At 32.4% G+C, this 10768-nt stretch overlaps 1 non-coding gene across 1 annotated transcript; it reads right to left on the reverse strand.

Moving 5' to 3' along the window:
* Positions 1-8478: 8478 nt before the first annotated feature.
* LOC145327320 (5S ribosomal RNA) lies at positions 8479-8597 on the reverse strand. The gene has a single exon (XR_013882150.1). It is a non-coding gene; the product is annotated as a 5S ribosomal RNA (ribosomal RNA).
* Positions 8598-10768: the final 2171 nt, after the last annotated feature.

Raw genomic sequence — 10768 nt, forward strand, 5'->3', positions numbered from 1 at the left:
TGCATTACTATAAATCCCTGCACTATTTGTAATATTTAGCAGTATAGTTGGAAATTTGAACCATCATGGCACAGTCTAAAATTAATTCTTGTAAACTACTATATATGAGCAATTACAAATGTTACTAAAACCTAAATGATTAAAAATATACAAAATTTGAGTCAAGGTATTATATAAATTTATTATAATTCATCTTTATAAACTACATATAATACAAGTTTTAAATTTGTTTTATATTTTGTAAGATATTCCTTGTTTAACTCTATTTTATTGCTTGAATATATAATAAGGGTATACAAGAACAAGCCATGATTATATTCAATGAAGGGAAACGTATCAAAATGTAATTAGAAGAATAAAAATTAAAAATAATAGTTAAAAAAAATTTTTATTAAGTCAAATTTTTCTGTAAAAAAGTCTGAATTATTGGGACTTAGCCTCAGAAATAAAATGTAAAATTTTACAGAAAAATTTGTAAAAAAACTTCATTTTTTTTGTCAAAGTCTGAATTATTGACACTTAGCCTCAGAAATAAAATGTAAAATTTTACTCAAATTCTGTAAAATTCATAAAAATAAAAACAATAGAATTTAGGCTTCATTCTTTAGAAATAATTATTTTAAAGTACTAGAATTAATTTTTAATAACTTACATTCATTTAAAACATACAAAAAATGGATTTTTTGTTATGTAAAATTTTAATACAAAATTGGCAAATTTTACAAGTTTTACAAGATTCCTTGTAAAACTCGGTCTTTTTCCTTGTAAAAAAAACTACCTGGGTTAAAATATGTCTGTGTTTTGTTGAGGTTTATGTTGCGTTGAACTCTCTTTGTAAAATCAAGAAACGAAAACAAAATTTTGATTTTTTGTGATTTTTCTTGTCCTATTGATTTCAAACTTTGCATTATGACTCTTATAACAATTAAATAGCCATTACCAGAAAGTCCGTCCATCCAGTGAAAACATGCTGTTTTTTAAAAACTTTTTTGACAACAATGATATAATTATCCTACTCATCTGACTTTTGGAATAATTATTTCTAGGACTACAAGGTACAATGTTTTAAATAAGGCATCTTCCTTTTTATGTATCCTATGTTAACACAATTTTGCAACAAATTTATGTACAATTTTGTATAGACTTACAAATGAATTCGCTGCTTATTAAGTTTAAATACTTTACAAGAATTATCATTCTTTTTTCCTTTATTCTGATATTAGAGCTTCGCTTTTATGGATGTATCAACATTGTTTTAACATTAAATGGCCTTCCTTGCCTGTTAGACTGTACAATTTTTCTTTTCTTATCTTTGTTATTTATAACTAAGCATTTAAAAAAAATTTTATTCAGCAAATTTCCATGGAATATACGTATGATAAATTTCACGTTTTTTTGCCAGATGCATAATTTTTATCACTGTTTAATTTTTCTCCTCAATATTTTTCACACTAGTGGCTTTGCCCGTAGTTGCCTCTAGAAACACTTTAAAGAGGGTATGGAGATGGGAAAATGAGATAAAAGATCTATAGTATAGATGTATATACAGATAAATACTTCCCCCCTTTCTCAATGACCTTTTTCGTCTGCTAGCAAATTGGTTTCTTCTACTTGGCTGTACTTCTGTTACCATTGGTTGGTATTCGAAGACCCAATTGAGAGTCGGCACAAGGTCATTGCGATTGGGAAATAAACCCTTTCTCTTTCTAGTGTTTTACTCTAGTGTTGAGATTGATTCCCTTGCTTTCAAGTATGTCAAAATCTCTGTGTTATGTACATTTCAGTGAAACTGTACAAATACGGACTCTGAATTTACCCTTCATCAATAAATTATTACTTTAAAAAAGGCCACATTATTACAATAAATCTATAATACAAAGCAGAACAATGTCTGTCTGAAGCTAAAGATCTTGATAACCGCTGAACCGATCAGAAAGAGGTGGGGGGGGGGGGGGGGGATGCGCTGTTCCTATTATATAAAGTACCATAGAGTGATTAAGAAAAAAATGACCTACTATATTATTTGCTTAAAAAATATAATTGAAAATGAGGGGATGTCGTCCCCCAATTAAGTGCCCCTAGAGTCCTCTAGGGGCGTAGCCGCTAATTTACTTATAAAACGTAAATAGAAATTCTAATGAATAAGCAAGGTTATGCAAAGATAACAAAAAAATGTACGTGTCTAAAACTTGAATTTTAATGAGACCACGTTTATCTATAATACAAAGTAGAACGAGGTCTGTCTCTCCGTCTGTCCATCTGTCTTTCTGTCTGTCATTCTGTCTGTCATTCTGTCCGTTTGTCCATCTGTCTGTCTGAATCTTAAGATCTCAGTAACCACTAAAACAATTGGGCTCTACTCTTCAGGGAATATACCTACTGGTCCTGTAATGGATTTAAGCTATTTTCTTTTGCCCCCTCTCACCTTAATTTCTTCTAGGGGCGTAGCCGCTAGTTTGAAATACATAATAGTTATAAAACTTAGTTAGAAATCCCAATGAACAATACAGTGTATATAATGATAACAAAAAACAAAACATGAATAAAAATACCAACCATCCACCCTCCTTTACCACATCCCCAACACCTACTGGATGAGCAATCTGAAAAATGAATGAGGTTCATATTAGCAACCTAAATTGACGACAAATTTTCCCATGTCAATATATCCACATATATCATATATCCATTTAAACATGACTTTAACTTATGGAAATTTCCAAAGTAAAAGTATTTTGTTAAAATGTTTACTTATTAAATAAAGATAACAGAACTAAAAGTGTACATTTTAAGGTCAGTTTAATTCTCAAACAAACATCCTATTTAATAGAATATTTTTAATAAATCGATAACTACTAAACCGATTTAGTTCTTCATTTGAAGGAAACTTCACATATTTTCTGGAATGGTTTCAGGCTATTTAATTTTAGATTAAAGTCTTTGGATGATTTTAGAAAATTTTTCTGCCTTTCCCTATACATACCCTTTCAAATACAAAGCTCCTAGTAACTGAGTCGCAGCCACTAGTCAATTATAAAGTATTCTTCTGTATAACTCACTTTGCAGTCCATCCATCAGTCAGTCTGTCTGTCTGTCCATCAGTCTGTCTGTCCATCTATTAGTCTGTCTGTCCATCCATTAGTCTGTCTGTCCATCCATCAGTCTGTCTGTCCACTTATCAGTCTGTCTGTCCATCCATCAGTCTGTCTGTCCTTTTATCAGTCTGTCTGTCTATCCATCCATCACTCTGTCTGTCCATCCATCAGTTTGTCTGTCCATCCATCAGTCTGTCTGTCCACTTATCAGTCTGTCTGTCCATCCATCAGTCTGGCTGTCCTTTTATCAGTCTGTCTGTCTGTCCATCCATCACTCTGTTTGTCCATCCATCACTCTTTCTGTCCATCCATCACTCTGTCTGTCCATCCACTAGTCTGTATGTTGAATACACCCTGACTCAAAGTCAATCAAGTTCTTATAATAAATTAACGGGTTGTTTGTCTGTCTGTTTGTTTTGAAGGATCTTGCTAACCACTAAAAAGATATGGTTCTCCTTTACAGGGTAGCTATAACTATTTGGGGGGAGGGTATCAGTGCCCTCCCAAGAGAAATCGTTTCTAAAAAAAATAACCCCACCCAAAATTTATTATTTATTTTTCTTTTCAAATCTAAAATGAAAAAATTGGTATATATCATCTTCCCCCCCTCCCTTTTCTCAATTGCCCCCACGATGACTCTAGGGGCTAGCTACTGGTATAAGCTTAAATAATATTAAGACCTTTTCCAGTATTGCAACCAAACCGATTAATATCTGCTGGATTGGAACCGATTCTAGGCCATACTGAAAAATTATGTATCATATCGAACTATACACAGCTTTATATAAATATTAAAATAAAAATCATAATATTGATACCAGTTTTCTTAGCCCAGGCCTTCGTCCAACGTAGGTTAAACAATACTGGTTTTAATCTCATAACTTAATATCCATGGACATCTGTCTATAATACAATAATATAAATCCCTAATAATTCTATTTTCAGCTTTAAAAAGTAGGGAGGGAGGGTACATTGGACTGTTTATTACACAAGTCCCCAACGTCTTAAAATAACGTTTTTCTATTCGCTGACTTAACAACCTTAGGGCGTTTTATGAATCTTGATTGTTTGATTCATTTGGTTGAGTTTCCAAACATTTCCACCACTAATTGTAATCTACATAAGGGGTAATTTTGTGTATCATCTATGGGGATCCCCAGTAATTTTCTACTTGAATAGCTTTAATTTTCCAAATTTATATCTAGTTTTTTCTTTGTAATAAATTTTTCCATGTTTTATGCTTTCTCTTTTTTCCTCCCTCTCTCTCTCTCTCAATTTTTCTTGCCAATGAATCACAGATAAAATTTATGTTTCACGTTGTAAGTACATACATTAGGGATACCTTATATTCAGGGAGGGAGTGGACATTGGGTTGTTTATTACACAAGTCCCCAACATTTTCCTCAATTGTTCACTTAATAACTTTGAGGACTATCATTGAATATTGATTTGTTGGTTCATTAAATACAGAGTCCAAATGTTTTAATCACTAATTGTAATCTATAGAAAGTTTAATCTATTGGTCAATGTCTTATTCCTATAGATCCCTGAAAAATATTGGTACTAGCATGGTGGGGCCCTGTGCAGTCATACAATGTGATTATATACAGGGATTTAAAGGGATAAGACAATGACAAAATTACCCATCTGAAGATTAGTGGTTGAAACGTTTAGACACTTAAGTTTATGAACCAACCAAAAAGTCCCTAAAGATCTTGAGCCAACAAATAAGAAATCTTCATTTCAAAACTTTGGGGGCTATTGTAATAAACAGCCGAATGTCCCCTCGCTCCCTGACAAATATTGGAACTGGCTTGGTGTGATGTAACACATTAATTTGGGAAATTTATTTATTTGTTCCATGAACATTAGAATAGTAAAATAATTAAATTAACACTGAAAAATACATTTTTAATAGAGGGGGGGGGGGGGGGGAGGGGACGCTTCACATTAAACAGTAAAGGCTTAGTTAAAAAAAAATATAATTATATGGTAGCTACAAAGGAACAAATGGATTTATTAAAACTTGGATCTCATACCAGATTTTCATGTTTAAATGAGAAAGTGAACTCTGTAGCGGGTTAAAATAACGACCTCCCCCATCCCCTTCTTTTACCTTTTACCCTTCCCTCCTATTGGATAAACAACCCAACCAATAAATGTTAGGGGATATTGGAGGCTAAGTTGACAACAATTTTTCTCCTGTTATAATATCCATGTTTCTGCTACATTACTAAAACTGGGTGCGGCATTTATTGAAATCATGACCAAGATTGGATGAATAAATTTATCTATAATACAAAGGAGCTTGATGTCTGTCTGTCTCTCTGGAGCTTAAGATCTCAGTAACCACTGAACTGATTGAGCTCTACTCTATTTTCTTGGGGGGTGGGACAAACCTCACTTGCCCCATAATAAGAAAAAATCCCTCAAAAATTGTTTTTGTATAAAGACATGTTCACAAAAAATTCTTTACATTTTTTTGGAAGTGTTCAAAAAATTAGAGGCTAGGGGTGAAGCTGTTAGTATAATAGAACATAATACAGCATAATTTGGAGCCCTAACTTATTGCGCAGATCAAAAGTAAAACCTTCTTGGGGCACTTTTAAGCCAAGTAAAACATTGCATAAGTTGGAATTTTTACCTTGCAACACATGTTTACAAGGAACATGGATTTGTTATATTCAAAGAATTTTTCTTGATAGCTGAGTTATAATAGTTATTTCTTGCAACATATTATAAATAGCTTTCCGCAGAAAAAAAAGGTACAATTAAAAAAGACCCAAGATGCTGAAAGCATCGGCTAAAAAACTGATTGCACATGTTTATATTCTTAAAAGACTTATATGATGCTAAACATAATTTTTTGATATGGCTGAAAATTGATATTGATCAGTTTCAAAGCAAAGCCTATTATTGTTTTTTGAATAATAAAATTTAGATTTATTTAGATACTCTCTTGTAAAAGAGAAAATTTCTCTTTTAATCAATTTGTTTATCTTATATAAACTTTTGTAATAAAATTCTCTTTCTAATTGAGCTGAGGTTATAGTTACATAATCACCAGGGATCTAAAGGGATAAGACAATGGCCAATAAATTGATGTACATCCCCAATGATTATAAACAAAATAACCTGTTTTTTTTAGATTACAATTAGTGGTTGAAATGTTTGGACACTTAACTTAATGAACTAACAATTCAACCGGTTCCAGAAAATCACAAAAATAACCGGTTTCAAGTGTCATAATTGCATCATTCTCAGTATGAATACCCCCTCTACTACCCTGGTTTTCATTTCCCCCTGGAGCAGGCAGTTTTGCTTACTTCCGTTTGCCAGTATAGCTCAACAAAATTTGAAAACCACAAAAATTGAGGTGAATTCAAAATACCCCTTCTAACTTTTTTGTTTTTATAGTAAAGTTGCTGATTCTTTTCGTGAAATCTAAAGTTTATTGGCAAGTACATCCATTTGTTAATTTGTTTTATTGAAATTATTATTTTTATATGATTTTTTTATCGTTTTTTTACATTCTACATAGGCCCGGCTCAGCTTGGTTATATAAATGCCCATCTGTTTTATTTACCCTGCTCAACTTGGTTATAAATGCCCTTCTACATATAGATATCAAAATTTTAAAACTCCTAGGAAACAGGCTTTTTTAACCAAAAAGGGTCGTACCTATAGCCAAAACACTAAATGTGATATAAATCGCTTACTTGTAGCTCTATAGATTACATGAGGTTATGTAGTTTTCAATTACAGATCATATCGTAGTATTAGAAACTGTTCATCTCACTTTGGGCCAAAAAACCGGGTATTTAGAAAAAAAGGGGTTTTAATGCCAGCGGAAACCGCCCCAAAACGGGTCCCTACGCCCGTTGGTTATTTATAACAATGCCGAACCGGGTTTTATCGCAACTTTCCTGTGCATGCCACTAGAGCAAAAAAAATTGGAATTCCGTTTTTACCATAATAAAGCTTCCCTGAGATTTTCAGCTCGATCGGTCCATAAAAGTGACGCTCGGCACTAATTGGTTAAAGTCCCCAACAAATAAGAAATCTGTATTTTAAAACTTTGGGTACTAGTGTAATAAACAGCTCAATGTCCCCTCCCTCCCTGCATAACCACACATTAGTGCTAGATACAGGTTTTAGTAATACATCATCTGTGAACCAGCCTATTAACATGAGAAGACTCAATTTTGTATGTTAAAGTTAATTATTTATTAAAAGCGAAGCTTTTCTATAATTAGGGTAAGTCTGTATATCCGTCGATCTGCAATGGTTAGCTCTTTTGGTTAATATAAACAGGTTAGAATTGACCTATTGATTTCAGACTTTGCATGATTATTTCTTCAACAGTTAAGTATGATTTAGAAAGTGTTGCAACTCTATAATGGTTATCAGAATGTTCGTACATCCATTTATAGTTTGTTGATTTTTAACTTTTTTGACAAAAAAATTTCATGTGATGTAATTATCCTATTCTTTTGATTTTTGGAATACTGATTTCTAGGAAAACAAAGTACAATGCTATAAGCAAAGCATCTCTATAATCAAGTCCTAAAAATGTAAGTATGTCTTTAGCAGTATCCTTTATTTGAGTAATATTGCAACAATTTGTTCTGAGAAAATACTAAGTATCATATTTTAATAAACCTTTCAAAATTTGAATTAGTTTGAAAACTGTTTATTTAAAATCATTAGGAGGGTAAGTAGTTTATTTTAGTTATATACCTAACACCTGTGAGAGGCTGTAACCTTGTTGGGTCTATATTTGTGGTTCCCTAAACCTGCAGGGCCAATATATGCTAAGGATTATATACAAGGCTATTGTTTAACTGTTTAGCAGAATTTTTCCCATTAAGAATTCTTTAGAATGTTTTAAAACTTTAGGTTCATGTATTTTAAAATTCAAGTTATTGATTGTAAATAAATTTCTGAAAAAGAAAGTATCATATTTTTAGTTATTGCTGAATTTTTTTCTTTCTTTATTTCATGTTTTCATGTTGGTCCTTGCACATCAAAGTATATCCTGTTCCACAACTTCTCCTACTCCTGATGGTATACCTACAATAAGTAAACTAAAAGGTTTAGAGTTAGGTAATGTTTTTTTTTATTTATTTACAAAACTCTCTGTGATGCACGACCTTTGTCTGAGAAGTCCTAAATGTGCATGGTAACGAGTTGCGCCTGTTTTGGGCCAAGGCATTCCCCCCACTCTAACTATTTACGTCGCACATCTGACATAGTAGCAGTGGGAACAATTTTTAACGTCTTTAGTTATGACGCGGTGTCGAACCGAGATTCGAACCTAACACCTTCCCGACAACAAGTGGATGCGCTACGTGTTGAGCCACGGTCGCGGGTTAAATGTTAAAGCCTACAACACCAAGTATTCCCAGGTGGTCACCCATCCAAGTACTAACTTGGCCCAATGTTGCTTAACTGCAGTGATCGGACGAGAACTGGTGCTTTCAACATGGTATGGCCGTAGACTTTATCATTATAACAAGTGGCTACATTTCTAGAAGCCTCCAGTGGCACTTAAGGAAGGATGATGAAAATTTCCTCCCCCCCCCCCTTTTCAATTTGAATTTTAAAAAGAAAAGTGAAGATTAATCTTTTATTGGGAGGGTCAAATATTCAAAACCTTCCCATGGCCTATAAGAAGCTTCTGTGAAAGAGAACAACATTTGTTCAGCTGTTAGTGAGATCCTTTGCTACAAACAAAAAATCTTACTACTTTATATAACAGGATATTTTTAAAATAAAAGTTTTAGCAATAATCTTTCAACATCTATTTTAATATATCATCCCTGTTAGTTTTTAAAGCTAAAATAAGCTTATTTATATTGAGTTGTTGGAAAAAATGGGTTATATTCAAAAAGGTTGGGAAACCTCCCTTTCCATGTAGGGGCAAAGCCCCAAAAAGCAAAATGTAAAGAAATTTGGAAGACACAGAAAATAAGAAAAAATTTAAAAATTAAAAAAAATATAGAAAAAAAAAAGAATTATAAAAATATGAAAAGATATAAAAAAATATTTAAAACAAAAAATCTATAAAATTTTATTTAAAATCTTCCCTGTACCTATATACTAGGGGTGAAACCAAGTATTTTTTAGGGTGTACAGCCCTTATTTCTTGATATATCATCAAAAGTAGCATCTGTTCTTGTTCTCTATACAATTTTACACAAGACAAAGAAAAAAATATTAATTCTAGGAATATATCAACAAAGATGTTTAAGGCCAAAGTTTCTAAAAGCTCTTATATAATGTTTTTCTGATAAGTGAACAATAATATACAAAGAAAAACAAGTTTACTAATTATTTCTTTTTTATTCCACAAAAAAAATCAATTTTTCATGACAAAAATGTGACAAATTGAAATGGTGATTTGTGAATTTCAGGCTGTTTTTATCTTGTTTACTCTTCTTCTTATAAATCAAAAGTTTCCCCCTTTTTGACAAAAAAATCATTTTGGAAGTTACTTATTATTATGCTTTTAGAAAAGAATAACCGTTATTTTTGTCTTTTTTGTTATTAAATTTAGGATTGTGATACAAAACAATTATCATTCTATACTCATACTTATTTATATGCTTGTTTTATTGAATACAATTTATCTTGAAGAGTATTTTTTTCAAAATATCATTAAAATAACATTTACATATTAGTACCAAAGCTCCCCCTTGTCGTCAGAATTGCATAAAATTTTAAACACAGCTTCCTTAAGGGATTGTAAGACATTTGTATTTTTAGATTTTTTGAATTGTGGCATACCAAAGAAGTTTTTTTTTTGCGTCGTTTTCGACGCATCCGGACCAATCATTTTTCCTATGCATCTATTTTGTACTATATCGGACTAATCATCGTAGGCTTTTGCTGTATAATCTATTAATTGCTTCGCCCCTAACCTCTAGGGCGGGTGGGGAATGTCAAAAAAATAGCATAAAACCAACCCAAGATATTTATAAAGCTTTCCTGATAAGTAAAACCAATTCAGACCCGCAATTTCTATAATCTTTAGCTTCAGACAGAAAACCTTACTATTTTATAGTATGGAACACTATACTAGCAGCGGCTATGCCCCTAGAGGCATCCAGGGACCCTTGGGTTGGGGGGGAGTCAAACCCCCTCTTTCAAGTACAGTTTTTAAAAGAAAAAATCAAAAAAAATCAAGTGTCAAAGGTATGAAGAGATGTAACCTACCTAACTGTCCCTCCTGCCCTCATGTCCGTGAAGCCAAAGTTGTCTACAGCTCGGCAAATAATTTTAAGGTACCTATTTCTACACCAGTCAGCTGCTCTACAAAAAATCTCCTTTATGTTATAACATGTGATAGGAGGTAATGCAAATACACACAGTATGTAGGAGAAACAGGGAAACAGCTTAAAGAAAGATTCAAACAACATTTAGATTGTGTCAGATCTCAAATGAAAACTTGAATAAAACTGCAGTTGGGGAACATTTTAATCTTCCTAGACACAGTGTTGCCAACATGAAAGTATCTGTTATAGAAAATTGCAGGCAGGAGTCAGCCATGTACAGAAAATGTTGAGAATCCTTCTTCATCAATAAATTTGAAACAAAGCACCTGGGGCTGAACAGAAAAATTTAAAATTATTGTTATTATTATATATTTTTGTTAATGAAAGTAAATTTTG

This window comes from Acartia tonsa, chromosome 8 (assembly GCF_053477335.1).
Source record: "Acartia tonsa isolate MP-2025a chromosome 8, ASM5347733v1, whole genome shotgun sequence".
Classification (NCBI taxonomy): domain Eukaryota; kingdom Metazoa; phylum Arthropoda; class Copepoda; order Calanoida; family Acartiidae; genus Acartia; species Acartia tonsa.